General features: G+C 41.2%; 1 long non-coding RNA gene across 2 annotated transcripts in view; it reads right to left on the bottom strand.

The window, feature by feature from the left end:
• The window catches only part of LOC142166368 (uncharacterized), a 43182-nt gene that overhangs the window by 16795 nt on the left and 2986 nt on the right, over nt 1–23401 (bottom strand). For both annotated transcript variants that reach the window (XR_012696740.1, XR_012696739.1), the window contains exons 2-3: nt 20208–22033; nt 19096–19283 (exon numbers count right to left, since the gene is read on the bottom strand). This is a non-coding gene — a long non-coding RNA (uncharacterized LOC142166368). The remainder of the gene's footprint in view (nt 1–19095; nt 19284–20207; nt 22034–23401) is intronic.

Here is a 23401-nt window from a genome sequence, read left to right as displayed (position 1 = left end):
AGAGTTGTGGTCTTATTTTCTATGTGTTAATTGTTGAGTGCGATGTATAGGTTTGGTGACGAGTATCTATACGTTGGTGTCAAGCATGCCCGTGAGTCTTATTCTATGATTGTTGTTACTCCGTTATGTATTGTCCATGCTTAATATGATAACTTCTAATGTTGAACAAGGCTTGTGGAAGTGTTCTTTGTAATTGAACATGATAGAGCATTGGCTCAAGTTGAGATGTAAGTTGTAAAGTAATTGCGGAAAGGAGAAGATATGTATGATATTGTTTTCCCTTGCTGGGGTGTTATTGCTTATAATATTATTTTCCTTGGCGGGATGTTATTGCATATGATGTTGTTTCCCTTGCCGGGATATTATTATTACACTATTGTTCCCTTGCCGGGATTCTATTCTGATTTTATTGATTTCATTGCCCGAATTGCTTTGTGATTGTTGCTTGGGTAAGGAAGAGTGTAAAAGCACGAAGGGTGATGCTGTGCCGATATTGTAAATGTAAAAGCACGAAGGGTGATGTCGTGCTATGAGATGAGTGATAATGCATGAAGGATAATGTCGTGCCATGATTATGTGAGGTAAAAGCACGAAGGGTGATGCTGTGCCAAGTATATTGATTCTTATGGTGAGGACGAGAGTAAAAGCACGAAGGGTGATGTCGTGCACTTGTTACTGTCTTTCCTTATTCTTGCACATAATTGATTTATGGTGTTCTTTATGCCTCTTTTTACAGAAATTCTATTTGTAATGATATTCCCCGCAACATGTTTCCCCTTCCCATCTTTAACTGCTAGTTTTTGTTGTTATTATTTGTTGTATATGATATAACTGCACAAGTTTATTTGGTAGTCTTGTCCTAGCCTCATCACTAATTCGCCGAAGTTAGGCTCGACACTTACCAGCACATGGGGTCGATTGTGCTGATACTACACTCTACACTCTGTACAGATCCCGGTACAGGAGCATTTGGACCGTAGAGAGGTTGCTGCCTTCAGTCCATCAGGAGACCCGAGGTAGTCTTGCAGGCGTCCGCAGGCCTTGGCGTCCCCTTCCAACATTTCATTCTGTTTTTATGTAGTTCAGAGAAAGATTTGTATTTTTCTTTCAGGCCATTATTTGTAGTATTCGTAGATAGTCCGTGACTTTGTGACACCAATTTTGGGTAGAGTTGTATTGTTGGATTTCTCTTGTACTAGTATTGCATTAAACTATTAGATTTTGTCTTCCGAATTTCTGTTATTCTGATTATTCCGCTGTTGATCACATGTAAATTTGTAAATGTTAAAAAGCTAAAGAAAAAGGGTAATAAATCTGTAATACTCGACTTGCCTTGCTTTCACGAGTAGGCGCCATCACGACTCCCGAGGGTGAGAAATACGGGTCGTAACACCATTACCTCATTCGGAAATAAATTCAACAATCCAATACTACTTTCCGAAGTAATAGTCCTCAAAACAATTAAAACCTTGTCAAATATCATCTAAGAAAGTTAAACAATGCTAAAGGAAATATCCCCAATCAATAAAGGTTCAACCTTTGATGAAATCCCAAATTCAAATAAAGTGAACCCGACCCCATATAATCTAAATACGAAATCGAGACCAAATTCTAACGACCCTTAACCCCACAAGTTCAGATATATAATCGGTTTCAAGATCCAACCTGAAATTGGGCTCCAAATCCCCAAAATTAGCTCTCACGAGTTTTACCCCAAAACCCCAATTTTTACACTATGAAATTTTGGTTTAAGAGTGAAAATTTATGAAAAATCATGAAATTAAATCAAAACTAAGTTAAAATCACCATCCTTAAAAGTTGGGGAGAAAATTCCTCCAAAGGTCGGCTCCTCCTGAGGTCTAGGTCTCAAAAATGATGAAATGGTTACATTCCTGATTTTCAGCATTTAAGTACTTGTTGTCAGGGCCTTCATCGCGATCGCGACCCATCTCTCGCATTTGCGAAGGCCAGCTTCTGGAAGCATTGCGTTTGCGACATTGGTGTCGCATTCGCGAAGGTCATTTCCTCTTAATGCTTCGCGTTCGCATCAAGCCCATCACGTTCGTGAAGGTCTTTCTCTGCAGCCTTCACGTTTGCGACTTTCTCTTTGCATTCATGACAAATAAATTTTCCCTGTCCCAAAATGCTCTTCGCGAATGTGAGACTAGCTCTGTGTTCACGAAGCACTGCTGCACATAGTAGATCAACAACTGCAATATGGACCAAAATGGTCTGAAACCGCCCCGAAACTCACCCGAGCTCCATGAGACTCCATCCAATCATCCTAAAAAGTCTATATACGTAACACGAATTTGATGGAAATCTAAAAAGATCAAATACAACATCACAACGAGAAATCATGTATCAAACCAAATATTTAAAAAGTTGTAAAGTTCAAATTTCTTACTTTCAACTATAAGTGTTGAAATGACCTCGGGGAACCCGAGACCCGAACCAAACATATGTACAAGTCTAAAATCATCATGGGAAGCTAACAGAACCATCAAATCACCATTCCAGTATCATTATTACACAAAAGTCAATCATTGGTCATCTCCAACAACTTAAAGCTTCCAAAATGAGAACTCTTCTTCTAAAAATACTCCCAAAACTCTCGAAAATTAAAACCAACCAAACGCGCAAGTCATACAATATCTAACTAATCTATTAGAAGCCTCTAATCACAAAATAAAATGCCAGAACTCAAAACGAGCGTTCGAATTGTTACAGTAGCGTGATTTGACGTGGGATTTTATAATAGAATCCACGTTATTTTGTCAATTATCATTAATGGACAAAACTAATATTCCCGTTGAATCTTGAAGGAAGGTTTTTAAAAACATTTAATGTAAATGGAATTTAATGACGCTATTTTACGGAAGTCTATATTTTCTTTGTAATGGCATTAACTTTTAGTGGACAAATTGAAAAGAGGAAACCTTTATGCCAGTACATCAAATACACCGATTTTTTTTTGGTTTCCACCTAACAGTGGTGCTATTATTATGAGAGTGCGAAGGACGGTGTCTATTTCAGACAACCAGTTCGGGTTCATGCCGGGGTGATCTACCACAGAAGCTATCCACCTTATTAGGAGGATGGTGGAACAGTACAGGGATAGGAAGAAGGATCTCCACATGATGTTTATTGATCTGGAGAAAGCGTACGATAGGGTTCCTAGGAAGGTCTTATGGAGCTGCTTAGAGGATAAAGGGGTCCCGGTTGACTATATTAGGGTAATTAAAGATATGTATGCTGGAGCTAAGACTCGGGTTAGGACAGTAGGAGGCGACTCTGAACACTTTCCAGTTATTACGGGATTGCACCAAGGGTCTGCGCTCAGCCAATTCCTATTTGCCCTGGTGATGGATGCACTGACTCATCACATTCAAGGGGAGGTGTCATGGTGCATGCTATTTGCTGATGACATTATTCTAATTGACGAGACTCGAGGCGGCGTCAACGAGAGGTTAGAGATTTGGAGACATGCTCTTGAGTCTAAAGGTTTCAAGTTGAGCAGGACGAAGACGGAATACCTCGAGTGCAAATTTGGAGTTGAGCCGACGGAAGCGAGAGTTGAAGTGAGGCTTGACTCTCAAGTCATTCCCAAGAGGGGTAGTTTCAAGTACCTTGGATCGGTTATTCAGGGGATCGGGGAGATTGACGAGGATGTCACACACCGTATAGGGGTGGGGTGGATGAAGTGGAGGTTAGTGTCGGGAGTCTTGTGTGACAAGAAAGTGCCACCGTTACTAAAAGGTAAGTTTTATAGAGCAGTGGTTAGGCCTGCCATGTTATATGGAACTGAATGTTGGCCGGTAAAGAACTCACACACCCAGAAGATGAAAGTAGCAGAGATGAGGATGTTGAGGTGGATGTGCGGGCATACAAGGATGGATAAGATTAGGAATGAAGATATTCGAGAGAAGGTGGGTGTGGCCCCCATGGAGGACAAGATGCGGGAAGTAAGACTCAGATGGTTCGGGCACATTCAGAGGAGGAGCACTGATGCACCGGTGAGGAGGTGTGAGCGACTGGCTGTAGTGGGCACACGGAGAGGTAGAGGGCGACCTAAGAAGTATTGGGGAGAGGTGATCAGACAGGACATGGCGCGACTTAGGATTACTGAGGACATGGCCCTTGACAGGGAATTATGGAGGTCGAGCATTAAGGTTGTAGGTTAAGGGAAAGTTGTGAATATTTCTACAGCACAATAGAGTGAGACTAGCTAGTTAGGAGTTAGACTAAGAATATAATTGGTCGTCTATTGATGCAGGGCTTTACCTGCTAGTTTTACTATACCAGCCATTTATTTCGTATTTCGTATTCTGTATTTCATATCTCTTATATTGTTGTTATTGTATTATGCATTTTTATGGTACTAATATATCGGCTCATGTTGCTTTTTTTTTAGCCGAGGGTCTCATGGAAACAGCCTCTCTACCCTTCGGGGTAGGGGTAAGGTCTGCGTACATATTACCCTCCCCAGACCCCACTTGTAGGATTATACTGGGTCGTTGTTGTTTGTATATTCCTAAAAACTAGAGCTTTTTCTTCTTTTTTTATTCTGCATATTGGTGTTAGAGTCTGAAGGAATTTGGTTAAAGTTTTAATCAGTTCGTTTACTGATACTTTATGTGGTCCTGAAATGGTCAAACCTTTTAGATAAATTTTAATTAAGATAATCGCCCTTGAATTAATTGCCTTTTATGTGTAATTGTGACATATATTGTCACATTGAATGGTTATAACCATTCTATGTGTTTCTTGATCCTATTTAGACATGGCTGGATGGAGTTAAGCTCGAATTATTCTAAGTGGGAATTCTCACAATCGAGAAAAGGGACAACGTAAAAGGATGCATCGTTCCTAGATTTATTTTATAATGATTCAGACTCAGAGCATGAAGTTATCATGAATGTCTCAATCAAATGAATTAGGGATTAAAGGCTGAGTGAAGGGAAAGAGAAAAAGAAGTTTAAAGAGTTTTAAGTAATTCAAAATGGCTCCTATTGTTTCCTTACCTAATAAAATTCAGATATTTGAGGCGAAATAAATTGTATTGTCTAATTATATAGTTAGTTTGGATTGGAAAGTGTTAGCCATTTAAATCCCAGATATTTGAGGCATATGGCAGTACAATTGTGACTCGCCTTAGATATCTGGCAAACAAGTATGACACGTACAAGAAGCGTCATAATCATAGTAATGAAACATCTAAGGGTGGTATCAAGTATGATTGCTTAACTCAAAAATGATGGTCATGTTCTCTTTGATATGCAACATGTTCAGGTAGTGAATTGGTCTCTTCCCAATAATTGGGAATATATAAATTTTAACTAGACCTACAATAACAACATCAAAACTTTTGTTGATGTTGCCTGTCATGTGAATTTTGAAGACGGATGACTTGGTGGTGCTAAAGCTATACTGAAAATGTTGGTTTATGTTTAGTTAACAATGGCATGCTGAAAATGTTGGTTTATGTTAAGTTAACAATGGCATGCTGAAAATGTTGGTTTATGTTTAGTCAACAATGGCATGTCAATTGGAAGAGTTGGTGGAAAGAGTTGGTGTGGATGCTAGGAGGAAGCTTCCTCCTTTGATGTCACCCATGACATCAAGAGGAGGTAGTTTGATGTCACCAATGACATCAAGAGGAGGTCTTTACCTCTATAAATAGATGCACTCCTTCACTTGTAGAAATCATCCCAAAAATAATACAACACATTGTAGTGAGTAGAGAGTTAAAGAGAGAAATTCTCTTAAGTGTAATTGGGAACTCTTCCCTTCCTTTGTTAATATTAAAAAGGCAACTGTTCTCTGGTGGACGTAGGATTATTTTGATCCGAACCACGTTAAATCTTGTGTTCTTTCTTTTACGTTTCCGCTAACAATTGGTATCAGAGCGACGGGATTCTTTAACGATCCAAGGAGGAAGAACAAGCAAATATGAGTTCCATGAAGTTTGAAATTGATAGATTCAATGGACGCAACAACTTCAATATCTGGAAGATCCAGATGATGGCGTTACTGCGGAGGGAAGGTTCAATCCATGCTATTGACGGAAAGTATCCTACGGATATATCAGCCCCCGACAAGGAGAAGATTGAAGGGGATGCATTGAGTGCAATCCAACTATCCCTTGCACCTAACGTGCTTTGTGAAGTGAGTACGGGTACCGAAGAGACGGCCAAACAGTTGTGGGAAAAGCTAGAAGGGCTATACCAAGACCGATCAGTGACAACAAGAATGTTGTTACAACGGCGTCTTCACACATTTAAGATGGGGTCAGGTACTTCGTTACAAGATCATTTAGATGCGTTTAATAAACTTGTCATGGACTTACAGATTGCAGGAATTAAAAGGGAGGAGGAGACGCTTGCATGTGCTTTGCTATTTTCATTGACTTCAGGATATCGTGATATTGAGAATTCAATGATGTATAGCAAGGAGCCTATCAAGCTTGAGCAAGTGCGGCAGGCACTTAACTCTAGTGATGTGCGGAGGCACATTGAAGGAGATAGAGATGACCAGGCAAGTGGCCTCTTTGTAAGAGGCCGGACTAGCCAACAGGGAAAGAGCAAATCAAAGCACAGATCAAAGTCTCGTGTGAACAAGAAGAATACAGAGTGTTGGGGTTGTGGCAAGAAGGGGCACTTTGAACGAGATTGCCCAATGTCAAAGTCCAAGGAAAAGGCGAGTGCATCTACAGTTGAACAGGTACATAATTTTGATAATGATTATGTACTAACAACATCGTGTAATAATAATAGTAGTTATGAAAACAAATGGGTGTTAGACTCTGCTTGTACTCTGCATATGACGTTCCGAAAAGACTGGTTTAGCAGCTACGAGAAAAGTGGAGGAACCGTAGTAATGGGCAATAATGCAACTTGTGCAATAGTTGGCATTGGCTCAGTTCGGGTTCGCTGCCATGATGGAATCGTGAGGACTATTACACAAGTCCGTTATGTTCCTGATCTGAAGAAGAATTTGATCTCCTTGGGTACTCTGGATGAACAAGGCTACAGGTGCATGAGCGAAGCAGGAACTATGAAGGTGACTAAAGGTTCTTTAGTCATGCTGAAAGGCAAGCTGGAGAACGGCCTTTACACATTGGCCGGAAGCACCATTGTTGGCTCTGCAAATGCATCTACAATGCAGTTATCTAATGATGACAAGGCAAGACTATGGCACATGAGACTGGGTCATATGAGCGCATGTGGACTGGAGATGTTGAGCAATCGTAAACTTTTGGAAGGTGAGAAGATCAGCACGCTTGACTTCTGTGAGCACTGCGTTCTAGGGAAGCAGAAGAAGGTCAGCTTCAGCACTGGCAAACACAAGACAAGAGGTGTGCTAGACTACATCCATTCAGATTTATGGGGTCCTTCTAAACTTCCATCGAAGGGCGGAAAGAGGTATCTTCTCATTTTTATTGATGATTTCTCACGAAAGGTTTGAGTGTATTTTTTGAAGGCAAAAAGTGATGCTTTTGAAGCATTTAAAGAGTGGAAGATTTTGGTTGAAAATCAAGTATCTTCGCACAGACAATGGCTTGGAGTTTTGCAATGAAGAGTTTAATGAATTCTGCAAGGTTCATGGGATCTCAAGACATAGGACTGTCAGGCATACCCCACAGCAGAATGGAGTTGCCGAGAGAATGAACAGAACTCTTCTTGAAAAGGCTCGTTGTATGCTCCTACAAGCCAAAATGTCCAAAGTATTTTGGGCTGAAGCAGTTCACACTGCTGCTCATATTGTCAATCGATCTCCAGCATCGGCAATTGACTTTAAGACTCCGAATGAGGTATGGTCAGGTGAACCCTCTAACTATTCATACTTACGAGTATTTGGGTGTCCAGCTTATTATCACGTTAATGAAGGAAAGCTTGAACCAAGGGCTAAGAAGGCCATATTCGTAGGGTATGTGGATGGAGTAAAATGGTACAAACTTTGGTGTTTGTCTTTACTCAAATTTATAGTTAGTAGAGATGTCACCTTCGATGAATCCTCTATACTTGATCCTCGTAAAGTTTCCGTGGAGTTTTCAGGAAACAAGAACGAGCAGGTGGAGCTTCCGGTGGAGCTTGCCAAGGAAAAGGATCAAGAGACTCAGGTTAAAGATGAGTCAGAAGATGTAGGCCTTGAAGAACTTGCTGTCAATGAACCATACACAATTGCGAAGGGGAGGGAGAAGAGGCAGACACGAGAACCGGAACGCCTTATAAATCAAGCAAACTTGATTGCATATGCGTTCGTAGCTGCACAAGAAGAGATTAAAGATCTGGAGCTCTCCTCGTATATTGAAGCAACTTCTTGCAAGAATGCCGCACAATGGCGGTTAGCCATGACTGAAGAGATGGAGTCTCTTCACAAGAATCAGACATGGGTCTTAGTGAAAAGACAAAAGGGGAAGAGGACAGTTGGATGCAAGTGGGTCTACCGAAAGAAAGAGGGAATTCCTGAAGTGGAAGATGTTAGGTTCAAGGCGAGATTGGTTGCAAAAGGTTTCAGCCAAAAGGAGGGAATTGACTACAATGAGATTTTCTCTCCGGTCGTGAAACATAGCTCAATTCGCGTGCTACTAGCATTGGTTGCACAATTTGACTTGGAGCTTCAACAGCTTGATGTCAAAACTGCTTTCTTACACGGTGATCTAGAAGAGACAATCTATATGGATCAACCTGAAGGTTTCCTAGCTGAGGGAAAAGAAGATCACGTATGCCAACTAAAGAAGTCTTTGTATGGTTTGAAGCAATCCCCTAGACAGTGGTACAAGAGGTTTGATGCATTCATGACTACACATGAATTCTCAAGGAGTGCATTTGATAGTTGTGTGTATCACAAGAAGATGTCTGGTAACTCAATGATTTATTTACTTTTGTATGTTGATTATATGCTTATTGTTGCTAACAACATTACAGAGATAAATGCTTTGAAGAAACTGTTAAGTAAGGAATTTGACATGAAGGATTTAGGAGCTGCAAAGAAAATCCTTGGTATGGAGATTTCAAGAGAAGACGATGTTGTACATCTTTCTCAGAAGAGGTATATTGAAAGGGTTCTCGAGAGATTCAATATGCAAACGTGCAAGCCTGTAAGTACACCATTAGCTCCTCATTTTAAACTTTCAGAGTCACAAATGCCTCAGTCCGAGGATGAGGTGGAGCATATGTCAAAGATTCCTTATGCCAGTGCAGTTGGTAGTATTATGTATGCTATGGTATGCACACGTCCAGATATTGCTCAATCTGTAAGTGTGGTAAGTAGATACATGTCCAACCCAGGAAAGAGGCATTGGGAAGCTGTCAAGTGGATATTGAGATATCTCAAAGGAGCTTCTGGTGTTGGTCTTACCTTTCGAAAAAGTGGTACAGGTATTTCAATTCTCGGTTATGTGGATTCTGACTATGCAGGAGATCTTGACAGAAGAAGGTCCACAACTGGATACATCTTTACCCTCGTTGGCAGTACCGTCAGTTGGAAGTCGACTTTGCAGTCGATTGTCGCTTTGTCTACGACAGAAGCAGAATACATGGCAGCAGCGGAGGCGGTAAAGGAAGCTATCTGGTTGAAAAGTTTAGTAGCGGAATTGAGTTTGGTTCAGCTGGAATCAACTCTTAGATGTGATAGTCAAAGTGCTATTCATCTAATGAAAAATCAGAGATTTCATGAGCGCACTAAACACATTGATGTCAGATTTCATTTTATTCGAGATGTTATTGATGAGGGAACTATCAAGGTCGTGAAGGTTATCACAGACGATAATGCTGCAGACATGTTGACCAAGATAGTCCCGCTCGCTAAGTTTGCACACTGCAAGGACTTGGCGGGGGTGTGCATCAACTGATGCAACTCCGAAGAGAACAGTTGCTAGGTGGAGGTGGTATGTTCAACAATGGTTTGATTCTTTTTGTTTCTTACAACGGGGTTGCCCAGTAAGCTTAGAAATTTTGGCCAGAGTTGTTCACACGCTCGAAACGCAAACCAAGGTGGAGATTGAAAATGTTGGTTTATGTTTAGTTAACAATGGCATGCTGAAAATGTTGGTTTATGTTTAGTCAACAATGGCATGCCAATTGGAAGAGTTGGTGGAAAGAGTTGGTGTGGATGCTAGGAGGAAGCTTCCTCCTTTGATGTCACCCATGACATCAAGAGGAGGTAGTTTGATGTCACCAATGACATCAAGAGGAGGTCTTTACCTCTATAAATAGATGCACTCCTTCACTTGTAGAAATCATCCCAAAAATAATACAACACATTGTAGTGAGTAGAGAGTTAAAGAGAGAAATTCTCTTAAGTGTAATTGGGAACTCTTCCCTTCCTTTGTTAATATTAAAAAGGCAACTGTTCTCTGGTGGACGTAGGATTATTTTGATCCGAACCACGTTAAATCTTGTGTTCTTTCTTTTACGTTTCCGCTAACATATACCTTATGCTTGTTTGGCAGAATCAAGTGGCAAAAAGAGTTCAAGTTTTAAGCGTAAGAGAAACTGGAAAAATGACGGAAAGGGTAAGGAGATCAGAGAATGATCCTCCCAAAAAAGAAACAAGCCAAATTCCAAGAAGGAAAAATGGTTCTACAATAATAAAGACAAGATAAAGATGAAGTGATATATTTTCCAAGTCACAGGGCATTTACTCGTGAGTGCATTGAGCTGAAAAAGTTAACATTTCAAAACACATCTTTAAGAGCTATATATGTTTCTAGTACTGTTTACTAACTGAATCTTATCCTGTATGGATTGTTGACTCAGAGGCCACCGACCATGTGAGCCATGAGAGAGAAGCATTTATAGAGTTTCATGGAGTTTCACCTAAATCAAAGGCATGTATATATGAAAAATATTGCAAAGCTTGGCATCAAAAGGATAGACACTTGCAGAATGGATATGCGTGGTGGCCTATCTTTCATGTTGCATGGCTTCCTATATTTTTCATAGATTCGACGAAACTTAGTCTCTGTGTCTGTTCTTCTATATATAGGTTTTAATTTGAACTTTAACCGCAATGGTGTTAGAATTACTCTAGATAATATTTTTAATAGTTTTGAACATCGTTATAATGGTTTTATTGTTTTAGATTATAATCCTTCTATGTATAATTATTATATTGATTGTTGTATTATGCTATGTTATTCTAGTAACAGTGATGTTAATATTATTAGATGACATGCAAGATTAGGTCACATAGGGTAAGATCGAATAAATAGATTGGATACGGAAGGACATTTATGTTCTTTCTCTAAATTGAAATGCCAACATGTGTGACGACCCGACCAGTCGTCTCATGAGTTACCACTCTGTTTCTCCCATTTCTGCTTCTTCATGCTTCGTTATCCGTGTTTTATGTGATCGGGTTGATCAGTTTGAGTTCGGAGAGGATTTGGTAAGAAAAGAGACACTTAGTCTCTTTTAAGAAGGGTTAAGTTGGAAAAGTCAATCGGATGTTGACTTATGTGTTAGAAGCTCGGAAGTGAGTTCCGATGATTCGGTTAGCTTCGAGAGGTGATTTATGGCTTAGAAGTGTGATCGGAATTGGTTTTGGAGGTTCGGAGTAGAATTAGGCTTGAATTGGCGAAGTTGATATTTTGGCGATTTCCGGTTGATAGGTGAGATTTTGATATAAGGGTCAGAATGAAATTCCGAGAGCAGCAGTAGCTTCGTTGTATCATTTGGGATGTGTGTGCAAAATTCCAGGTCATTCGGACGTGGTTTGGTTGGGTTTTTTATCGAAAGCGTATTTCAGAAGATTTTAGAAACTTAGGCTTGAATCCGATGTGATTTGGTAGATTTGATGTTGTTTGAGGTGTTTTGATGATTGAAACAAGTTTGAATAAGGTGTTGACTTATGTTGGTGCTTTTGGTTGAGGTCCCGGGGGCCTCGGGGTAATTTCGGATGGCTAACGGAAAATTTTGAGACTTGAGAGATTGCAGATTTTTGTTGCTTTTGGTGTTTTCGCACCTGCAGTTTGGGGACCGCAGGTGTGGTGCCGCATAAGCGGCGAGTTGGGCGCAGAAGCGGAAAGGGGTCAGGTGAGTTGGACCGTAGAAGCGGCTATTGAGATCGCATCTGCGGAATCGCAGATGCGGAGGGAGTTTGCAGATACGGTTGTGGTTGGTTTAATGAATTCCGCAGAAGCGGATCGAAGACCGCAAATGCGGTACCGCAGAAGCAGTTCTTGAGCCGCAGATGCGATGACTGGGCAGAATGTTTTAAGTCATTTCATCCGCGATTTTGGGACTCATTTCCTCCATAGTTGAGCATTTTGAGAGCTTTTTGAAGGAGATTAAAGAGGGATTCAAGGGGGAAACGTTTGGAGGTAAGAATTTCGGACCTAAAACTCGACTCTATTGTGAAATCTACCTAGAAAATCATGGAACTTAAGCTAAAAATGGGAGAACTAGGGCTTGGGATTTTGGACTTTTGATTTGGGATTTGAAGGACCATTAGGTCGGATTTGAGAACTTCTTATATGTAGGAACTCGTGGGGTGATAAGGAATCTAATGATGTGAAATTTTTTGAGTTTCGAGAAGTGGGTCCGGGGCTCGGGTTTTGCTAATTTCGGGATTTTTGGTATTTTTCGATTGTTTTCACTTGGGCTCTGTTCCCTTAGCATATTGTGACGTATTCGTTCTGATTTTGGATAGATTCGACGTGCGTGGAGGCCGATTCGAGGGGCAAAGGCATCGCGAGCTAGAGAGTTAGCCGGTTCGAGGTGACTAATGATTGTAAATGATGCTCTGAGGGTTTGAATCCTCGGATTGCATATCTTAGTGCTATATCAAGGTGAGACACGCGCTTGATGACGAGCGTGGGATCGTGCACTATTGGGGATTGTGACTTTGTCCGTCCTGATTGATGATTTTACCGCGTATTTGACTGAAACTTATTTGCTATCATCATGTTTTGGGTTGATTGTCATATTTGGGCTTTGTGCCAACTATTTGAACCCTTCATAAATTTTTATCACTATTTCCTTACTGTTTTGACTTATTACTTGAACTCAGTCATGCTGTTTTCCACTATTTTAATACTCAGCCATTTTTACTCAGTTTCGAGACTTGAATGATATTTTAAATGATGTTTTGGGCTGAGAACTACTGTTTTACTAATGCCCGAGGGGTTTCGGACTAAGTGCAGCCGAGGGCCAGATGTGAGGATAAACTGATACTGATATGAGGCCGAGGGCCTGAGATACATATATACGCCACGAGGTGGCTTGACTGATATGAGGCTGATGGCCTGAGATACATATATACGCCACGAGGTGGCTTGACTGATATGAGGCCGAGGGCTTGAGATACATATATACGCCACGAGGTGACTTGACTGTTATGAGGCCGAGGGCCTAGATTTGATGCCACGAGATGGTTTGATATTGCTTTTGGGCCGTAAGGGGCCCCTCCCGGAGTCTGTACACCCCCAGTGAGCGCGGGTACCCATTGTGATGTGAGATTGAGCCCGAGGGGCTGGTATTGTTCTGAGATTTGAGCCTGAAGGGCTGGTACTGTTCTGAGATGTTGCCCGACGGGCGGTTTTGGTTGATACTGTGCCTGAGGGGCGAACTTTTACTTGTTATTTACCTGTTAATTACTTGTTTTACCTGCTGAAAAAGGGATTTTACTTGATTCTTCACTGATTTACTGATTTTAAGTGATTTTACTGCTTCGTTATAGAATGCCTTATGTTTTATGTGTTTTCTTACTTTTAGTCATTATTTATATTTATTACTCACTAGGTCGGAGTACTCACATTACTCCCTGCACTGTGTGTGCAGATTCAGGCATAGCAGGTCCCGCTCCTAAGTGTTGATCCTTCCAGTCCAGGCAGTGTTTCGGAGACTACGAGGTAGTTGTTGGCGTCCGCAGCCCCCGTGTCTCCCTTATCTTATTATTTCTATGTTCTTCAAACAGTTGTACCAGATATTGTGTTTAGTAGACTCGTATTAGGATCCTTAGTTGCTCGTGACTTGTGACACCCCGGTTAGGGCTGTGTCGAGTTGGAATTCCGCCTTGTTATCTCTATTTCCGCTAATTGTGCTATTAAATCATGTTTGAACTATTCTTATGCTATTTAACTACTTAAAAGGACGAATTGTGTTAGACTGGCTGGCCTTGTCTTCACGAGAGGCGCCATCACGACCGGGTTCGGGGTTAGGATCGTGACAAGTTGGTATCAGAGTCTAGGTTACATAGGTCTCACGAGTCATGAGCAGGTTTAGTAGAGTCTCGCGGATCGGTACAGAGACGTCTGTATTTATCCTCGAGAGGCTGCAGAACCTTTAGGAAAAACATCATATTCTTGAAATTCTTGTCGTGTGAACTTGTTGGTCCGAGTACTAAACTTCTATTATTCCATTTTCTCACAGATGGTGAGGACGCGAGCTACCGAACGAGGTGGACAACCATCAGTGCCACCAGCTGAGGCCACCAGAGGTCGTGGACGCGGTCTTGGTCGTGGCAGAGGCAGAGCAGTGAGGGCAGCACCTGTAGATCCACCACCTGCCCTAGCTCAGGATCAGGCTCCACCTATGGATGCTCCAACAGCACCAGTTCAGGCACCAGCTATGCCCATCGTGATTCCGGGACTTCAGGAGGTCTTAACATAGATCTTATCAGTTTGCACAGGCCTGGTTGAGGCAGTTTCAGCCATTACACCAGCAGCTACTTCACAGGCCGGGGGAGGCAATCAGACCCCCGCTGCTCACACACCTAAGCAGGTAGTGCAGGGACTTCAGACGCCGGGGGCACCTCCAGCCTAGCCGGTTGCACTAGCTCAGGAGTTTGTTGTGTCAGTTATGCCGGATGATGAGCATCGTCGTCTTGAGAGGTTTGGTAGACTCCAGCCTCCGACATTCAGCGGAGCAGAGGGCGAGGATGCCCAGGGTTTCTTGGATAAGTGCCAGCGAATACTCCATACCGCAGGGATTCTTGAGTCTAGTAGTGTGGCATTTACTACCTTTCAGTTTGCTGGGGCTACCTTCACTTGGTGGGAGACGTATGAGAGGCGTAGGCCTGTGGGAGCAGCGCCCCTCACTTGGTAGGAGTTCTTCGTTCTCTTCCTGGAGAAGTATATGCCGCAGTCCAGCAGAGAGGAGCTGCACAGGCAGTTTGAGTGGTTGCGATAAGGGGATATGACTGTGTCACAGTATGAGTCGAGGTTTTCTGAGTTGGCTCGTCATGCCGTCTGGATGGTTCTGACAGATCGTGAGAGGATCAGGAGATTTGTTGATGGCCTTACTCATCATCTCCGTCTTATGACCAGAGAGAGTGATGGGTGCTACGTTCGAGGAGGTGGTTGATATCGCCCGTGAGATTGAGACGGTTCGCCGTCAGGAGCGAGAGGAGAGGGAGGCCAAGAGGCCTCAAGGATCGGGCAGTTATAGTGGTGCTCCTTCGAGGGGTCAGTTTTAGCATAGTAGAGGACGTTCTTTTAGGCCTGCTCAGTCAGCCCACCCAGGTCATTGTGGGGCATCTTCAAGTCATGGTTATCATGGATCTCAGCAGGGCCAGTCATCAATCAGCGCCCTCCCAGCTTAGAGTTCATCTCGTGCCCCATCAGCTCATGGCTCTTCTATGCCGAGTGCTCTGCTAGTCACTCCGGTGCGAGGGGTTCCCTTCAATCCCCTTTTCCAGCACCTGGAAGTTGTTATGAGTGTGGCGAGATGGGCCACATGTGGAGGCAGTGTCCTCGTCGGGTTGCTAATTCGTCTCAGCAGAGAGGTCAACCCTCGACTTCCGCTCCAGCTACTTCACTGCCCACCCAGCTAGCTAGGGGTGGAGGTTAGGCAGCCAAGGGTCGCCCCAGAGGGGGAGGTCGATCAGGCGGTGGCTAGGCTCGTTTCTATGCTATCCCAGGCAGACCAGATGTTATTGCTTCAGATGCTGTCATTACAGATATTGTTTCAGTCTACCACAGAGATGCCTCTGTATTATTTGATCCCGGTTCCACCTTTTCTTATGTGTCCTCGTATTTTGCTCATTATTTGGGTACACCCCAGGAGTTTCTTGCTTTACCTATTCATGTATCTACCATGATGGGCGATACTGTTGTTGTAGACCGTGTGTACCGGTCATGTGTGGTGACTATTGGGGGTCTGGAGACCTGAGTGGATCTATTGCTATTGAGCATGGTGGATTTTGATGTCATTTTGGGTATGGACTAGTTATCTTCGTGTCGTGCTATTCTGGACTGTCATGCTAAGACAATCACTTTGGCTATACCGGGTGTATCGCGGATCGAGTGGCGTGGTGTGACTGATTATGTCCCTAGTAGAGTGATATCTTTCTTGAAGGCCCAGTGTATGGTTGGGAAGGGTTTCCTTTCATATCTAGCATTTGTGAGGGATGTCGGAACTGAGACTCCCAATATTGATTCTGTTCCAGTTGTGAGGGATTTTCCCGATGTGTTTCCTGCAGACATGTCGGGCATGCCACCGGACAGAGATATTGATTTTGGTATTGATCTGGTGCCGGGCACTCAGCCCATTTCTATTCTACCGTATCGTATGGCACCAGCGGAGTTGAAGGAATTGAAAGAACAGCTTCAGGAACTCCTTGATAAAGGGTTCATTTGGCCCAGTGTGTCACCCTGGGGTGAGCCAGTTCTGTTTGTGAAGAAGAAGGATGGCACAATGAGAATGTGCATTGATTATAGGCAATTGAACAAGGTAACAATTAAGAACAAGTATCCTTTGCCTCGCATTGATGATTTATTCAACCAGCTTCAGGGAGCGAGAGTGTTCTCCAAGATTGATCTCCATTCGGGTTATCACCAATTGAAGATCAGGGGTTCGAACATTCTTAAGACAACCTTCAGGACCAGGTATGGTCATTACGAGTTCTTGGTGATGTCTTTTGGGCTGACCAATGCCCCAGCAACGTTCATGCATTTGATGAACAGCGTGTTCCGGCCTTATCTTGATTCATTTATGATCGTCTTCATTGATGATATTCCGGTGTACTCGCATAGTCAAGAGGAGCACGCGAAGCATTTGAGAGTTGTGTTGCAGAGATTGAGGGAGGAGAAGCTTTATGCAAAGTTCTCCAAGTGAGAGTTTTGGCTCAGTTCAGTGGCTTTCTTGGGGCACGTGGTGTCCAGCGAGGGTATTCAGGTTGATCCGAAGAAGATAAAGGCGGTTCAGAGTTGGCCTAGACTGTCCTCAGCCACAAAGATTCGTAGCTTTCTTGGTTTGGCAGGCTATTATCACCGGTTTGTTTAGGGATTCTCATCCATCGCGTCGCCCTTGACCAAGTTAACTCAGAAGGGTGTTTCAGTTGTATGGTCGGACGAGTGTGAGGAGAGCTTCCAGAATTTCAAGACAGCTTTGACCACAGCTCCAGTATTGGTTTTGCCATCAGCTTCAGGTTCATATACCGTATATTGTGATGCTTCGAGAGTTGGGATTGGTTGTGTATTGATGCAGGAGGGTAGAGTTATTGCTTATGCTTCTCGTCAGTTGAAGCCTCATGAGAAGAACTACCCCGTTCATGATTTGGAGTTGGCTGTCATAGCTCATGCATTGAAGATTTGGAGGCATTACTTGTATGACGTGTCTTGTGAGGTGTTCACCAATCATCGCAGTCTTCAGCATTTGTTCAAGAAAAAAGATCTTAATTTGAGGCAGCGGAGATGGTTGGAGTTGCTTAAGGATTATGATATCACTATATTGTACCATCCGGGAAAGGCCAATATGGTGGCCGATGCTTTGAGCCGAAAGGCAGTGAGTATGGGGAGTTTGGCATATATCCCAATTGGGGAGAGACCTCTTGCAGTTGATGTTCAGACCTTGGCCAATCGGTTTGTGAGGTTGGATATTTCGGAGCCCGGTCGGGTGTTGGCTTGTGTGGTTTCTTGGTCTTTTTTATATGATCGCATTTGTCACACCTCCTTTTTACACCCCGAGATGGTATAAAGGGAGTTTTTTCCAATTTAAGTGACAATCGAAACAGGATTAATTATTTAAAAAATCAGAGTCGCCACTTGGGATAATTTTATGGTGTCCCAAGTCACCGGTTCAAATCCCGAATCGAGGAAAGAATGACTCTGTATTACAGTCCACAAACCAGAAATCCGGGTAAGGAATTTTATTAACCCGGGAGAAGGTGTTAGTTATTCCCTAGTTCCGTGGTTTTAGCACGGTCACTTTGATCATACTTAGCTTATTAAATTGTCTAATTACTAATTTTAGAATCTATGTGCATTTACCTTTCACCGCTTTTAACTTAAGAAAATTATCTTGAAATGGGTCACGCGTACGTATACCCATTTGTTTGGCGCGTCAAAAATCATGTCACGCGAACGTGTCCACAATTAATAACGCTTTATTTATTTATTAAGAAAGTTTGGTCGAGGTTGCGCGAACACATCCCTCGAGTCTTTTTTAGAGTTAAATTTGCAATTATGTTACGCGAACGTATACACAATCACAATACTAGTCTAAATCGAGCCTAAAGCAAACTACGCTGTTCATTAACTATTTTCCTAAAGCTAATTTGAGATTATTGTGAGGTCAAGAATTATGAAATCGTTGTGGAAAAAATATAGTACTCCAGTAGTACTAAGAATTTAAAGTTGTATAAATCAAGATTGCAACCCACATTGTGCTTAATTTACTAACACATAGCTAGTTGGGTCCAAAGCCCTTGCAATTCACTGCCAAAAGATGTAGTGACTGCATTAATTCTTAAAGCTCAATCTCCATTATCTAATGTTAAAGGCTTACTCATTATTATTATAATTAGGCCCCAAATGCTATTTTTATCCCCAATTAGCAAATATGCTCATTTTTCCCTTGCTTTGTCTCAAACAAAATGAGACAACTCCGTCACCTTCCTACCACTACATATGATTTTAAATCCACAAAAAACTAAAATACAAAAAAAATATCTAAATCAAAACGCTAAACATTCAAGCTAACTGATAATGGAAATTAAACCAACAACAAATCCTCAAGAACAATTGAACACATAGTATTATAAATAAATTCATACCCAACAAAGCCAACAAGGAATATACGATTTAAAGAAATACGATTGAATCATGGCAATAAGCATTACTGAAACTTAAAAATAAAAGGAACGAACCTTTGTATCAAATCTGAATTTTTGAGTTTTACAGCAGGAAAATCTCAAAACAAACAAGATTCAAAAGAGACCTCGAAGAACCCAGCCCTCGGTCGAATCTGGACCCGACCCAGTTTCACATTGTTTTCAATTCTGGACGCAAATTTGTGGATTGGAACGCTGCAGTTGTAACTGGGAATGCGCTGGAACTGTGAGAGAATACGAGTGTGAATTCGAGGGTGAAGAGAATGAGAAATCGAGAAAAGTGCTGAAGCTTTTCGTTAGATTTCAAGTGGCAGCCATTTTTGTATTTTCGTCTATTTCTCTGTTTCTTTTTTTACTCATTCATCTCTATTCAATCTCCTTATTTTCGTTTTTCACTTAGGAATTAGGAATTGAATCAAAGATTGTCTTCGATCTCCTCCCTTTCGAAAATGGCCGTTCTTCACCTTTTAAAATGGTGCTGTCGTTTTTTGTTTTTTCTCGCGTTTAGGTCCCTAGGTCTAGGGTGTTAGGTACTATTGCAGAGGGTAGAGGGGTAGGGATTAGGTTAGGGGTATGGGCGTAGGAATTATGGGCTTGGGAATTATGGGTTAGGTTCAAAATTAGGCCTAAAAATGGGTTGCTCGAACCCAAGTTTTATTCCTTCTCTGCGAACGGGACTAAAATACGACCATATTTATTAATTAATCCTACTTAAATAAAATAAGACTGACCGTTAAAACAAAACTATTTTTTTTGTATTTTTCAAGATTAAAAATGACTACAACACATTAATGAAACTATTTTTTTGTAATTTTTATTTTCTTGTAATAAATAAAGTAAAAAAGTAAAAATTAGTTGAAATAGCTATATTAGGCCTAAACTAAATATTTACATGCTAAGATATGGAAAATCTTGGGGAGGATCAAAAATCACATGTCTACAGCTGTCTCTATTTGACTGGAAACGCGAAGAGTTTTCAGATAAAGAACGACTAGATAGGTTTTTTGACCCGACCCTTATTTAAGGAGACCAAACTAAGGGAAAGGAGAATGTGACCGAGCCCTAGTATCTGAGCTGCCTACATATCCTTGGCTATAAAGGAATCAGGCCACGTGTAGTTCAGAGGTGAGTGAGATGATGGAGTATACCGAGGTGGAGAGTCGGTCGAGGTGCCGTCGAGGTGACTAACTTCTGTTGATCATCTCGGACTGCTGACTCGCATTCTTGACGCGAGCTTCTTTTGTTGCTGACTTGTATTGCATTCTGAGTTGAATTCTCTAATTTTCCAGGCGGGCGCCTGATTGCTGAACTTGAACCGTCTTCTCTTGTTACTTGACACTGTTTTCCCTCGCACCTTGAACCATTTTCCCTTGAAACTTGAACTGTCTTCCTTCGAAACTGTTTTCCCTTGAAACTCGAGTTGTCTTCCTTCGAAACTGCTTTCCCTTGAAACTCGAGTTGTCTTCCCTTGTTCTCCAGGTGGGCGCCTGATTACAACAAAACAGACAAAACAAAAGAAATTTTTTCTGCCCCAGTTTGCACGAGGAAGATTTGTGAGTTGTTAGCAAAATTGTAAACCACTTGTAATATTGATGCAATGATGAGAGTAAACTAAAGAATAAATTAGGAAAACTATAAACTAAGCTTGACTAAAGTAAAGACTGACCCTATTCTCCAGGCGGGGCCCCTGATTTCAAGAAAACTAGATATTGATAACTAAAAATTGACCCCTCCTTTTCAAATTCAGACTTCCCCCTTCTTTTTTTAAATTATTATCCTAGGAGAAAATTCGTCAGACTAGGTTTTCTATCTTAGGAGAAATATTCATCAGACTAAGACGTTAATCCTAGGAGAAAATTCATCAGAGTAGGTCCTTTTTCTCTCTTTTTTGGGGTATCTTAGGAGAAAGATTCATCCGACTAAAACGTTTATCCTAGGAGAAAATTCATTAGACTAGGTTTTCTATCTTAGGAGAAAAATTCATCAGACTAAGATTGTGATCCTAGGAGAAAGTTCATCAGACTATGTCTTCTATCTTAGGAGAAAAATTCATCAGATTAAGATTTTGATCCTAGGAGAAAATTCATCAAACTAGGTCTTTTTTTTGGTATCTTAGGAGAAAAATTCATCAGACTAAGATTTCGATCCTAGGAGAAAAGTTCATCAGACTAGGTCTTTTTTTCTCTTTTTTTTTTGGTATCTTAGGAGAAAGATTCATCGGACTAAGATTTCTATCCTAGGAGAAAGTTCATCAGACTAGGTCTTCTATCTTAGGAGAAAGATTCATCAGACTAAGATTTTGATCCTAGGAGAAAGTTCATCAAACTAGGTCTCTTTTCTTTTTTGGTATCTTAGGAGAAAGATTCATCAAACTAAGATGTTTATCCTAGGAGAAAGATTCATCAGACTAGGTTTTCTATCTTAGGAGAAAGATTTATCAGACTAAGATTTTTATTGGAAGTAAAATCCATCAAACTAGGACATATTACCCTAGGAGGAAATGTAAAGAGCAATGGCATGATTTTATGCATATTAACAAGACAAATAAAGACAAAAATTTGAGAAACTTCCCTTCGTCGGCTCTTCTCTTCTTTTCTCTGTCTTCTTTTTATTTTGCTTTTTTTTTCTTTCTATTTTTCTCTTTCTTTTTTTTTTCTTTTCTTTTCCCTTCTTTCTTTTTCTTTTTTTTTGGAACCTCTTTCCTTGCACTGCTTTGTTCCTGTTTCAAACAAAGAAAATTTTGCCAATTTTTAAAGTGATGGTCAGTTTGTGGCCTTGAGTCTTGAGCAGCTTGGCCTTTGCTCGATCAGCCTGAGTCAGTCTCAAGAGACTTTTGTTCTACACCAACTCTGATTGTTTCACACCTAGTACCGTTTGTATTTGCAGCTCAAACAGCCTTATCCCAACTGGAGATCTTTGCTTAGGTGACATTTTCTGATATCTTGAATGACTTCCTGCTTTTTGAGCAATTTGTCTGTCAGAGAGAATCACCAGTTATCTTTCTTGTGCAAAGTAAGCTGACAAGAGTCTTTTTTGGGGGAGCCTTTACATGAATCTTCAAGGCATGTTGACAATAACAACTGAGTGTGTTGGCCAAATTTACTTTATGTAACTGAAAAGTTGGTAGCAGATTTTGAAATCTTTTCTTGCTTGTTTTGACAAGGACTGACTCAGAGTGAAGGACAGAATGATGCAAAGAAACAAGTATTAACAAGAAATGCCCTTGTCGGAAGAACAGAAGGACGAGTTTTTTTTTCCTTTTTTTTCTTTTCATTTTTTTTTTCAATAACTAGCCTTAATGGTCATGACATGCATTTTGGACTCAACGGCCTGATCTATCAAAATAATCAAATCTTCCCTTTTGCCATTCTTATGAGCTTTGAAGTCGGGCTTGTTCGTGTCGATCCTTTGCATCAACTTCACGACTAACTTTCGACTAGTGGTGCTTCGAGGGATTTTTACCAACAAGCCTCTCTCATTTATTCATCTCTACTTACCGTCGTCTTACTGTGCCCATGAGGGTTTTCACTAATAAGACTCTCTCATTTTTTTATTTTTTTTTTGTGAGCAACTTGACAGTATTTTATGTCGCGTGACAACCGTTGATCATCTCATGCTTATCCTAGCATTCTTAAAGGCATATCAGGAGGTCTTTATTTGGAAGGTTTTTGGATATGATTGGAAAAAAAGGTCGGTATGAAGGCTCAAAGTAGACTCAAATGAAGGGTTGTACACTTACAACTCTTGGAACTGACTCTTTGAAAAACTAAAACAAACTCATGCCCTAGTTTTGGATACCGGGGATTTTTAGATTTTTTTAATTCTTATTTGGTTGGACCGAACCGTGAGACTGACTATGTATCCCTTTTTTTTAAGGAATTAGGTCGAACGTAGTTCAAACATGTGACCTAACTATTTTTTTCATTTTTCTTTCTATCTTTTTTGTTTCTTTTGTTTTCAAAACAAGTTGCCCCAGCTTCTATTTTTTTAGGGCATGGACCTTTGATAATTCTTTTCTTCTTTTTTTCACTTGAACTTTCTAAAAGCTTCCCAGTTTGTACTCATGGGGCATGGACTTTTCTTTTCTTTTTTCATTTTTTTTCTTTTTTCATTTTTTTTCTCGACTCTAAACTTGATTCCAAAAGAGGGTGGTCAAAGAAAATAACACAGGTTCAAAAGGGTGACAAAGGGTATAAAGTATTTAGGCAACAGAAAAAGGGCCTCCCAACCTCGAGAACATCAAACATAGTATCTTTTCGCCAGCACAGCATTGACGAACATGTCTGTCTTCTTGGTGTGTCGTGGTCACAAGGCACTTTCAATCCCTTAATGTCAAACTTTC

This window comes from Nicotiana tabacum, chromosome 11 (assembly GCF_000715075.1).
Source record: "Nicotiana tabacum cultivar K326 chromosome 11, ASM71507v2, whole genome shotgun sequence".
In the NCBI taxonomy this organism is placed as follows: domain Eukaryota; kingdom Viridiplantae; phylum Streptophyta; class Magnoliopsida; order Solanales; family Solanaceae; genus Nicotiana; species Nicotiana tabacum.
This window is presented reverse-complemented; position numbering and strand designations above follow the sequence as displayed.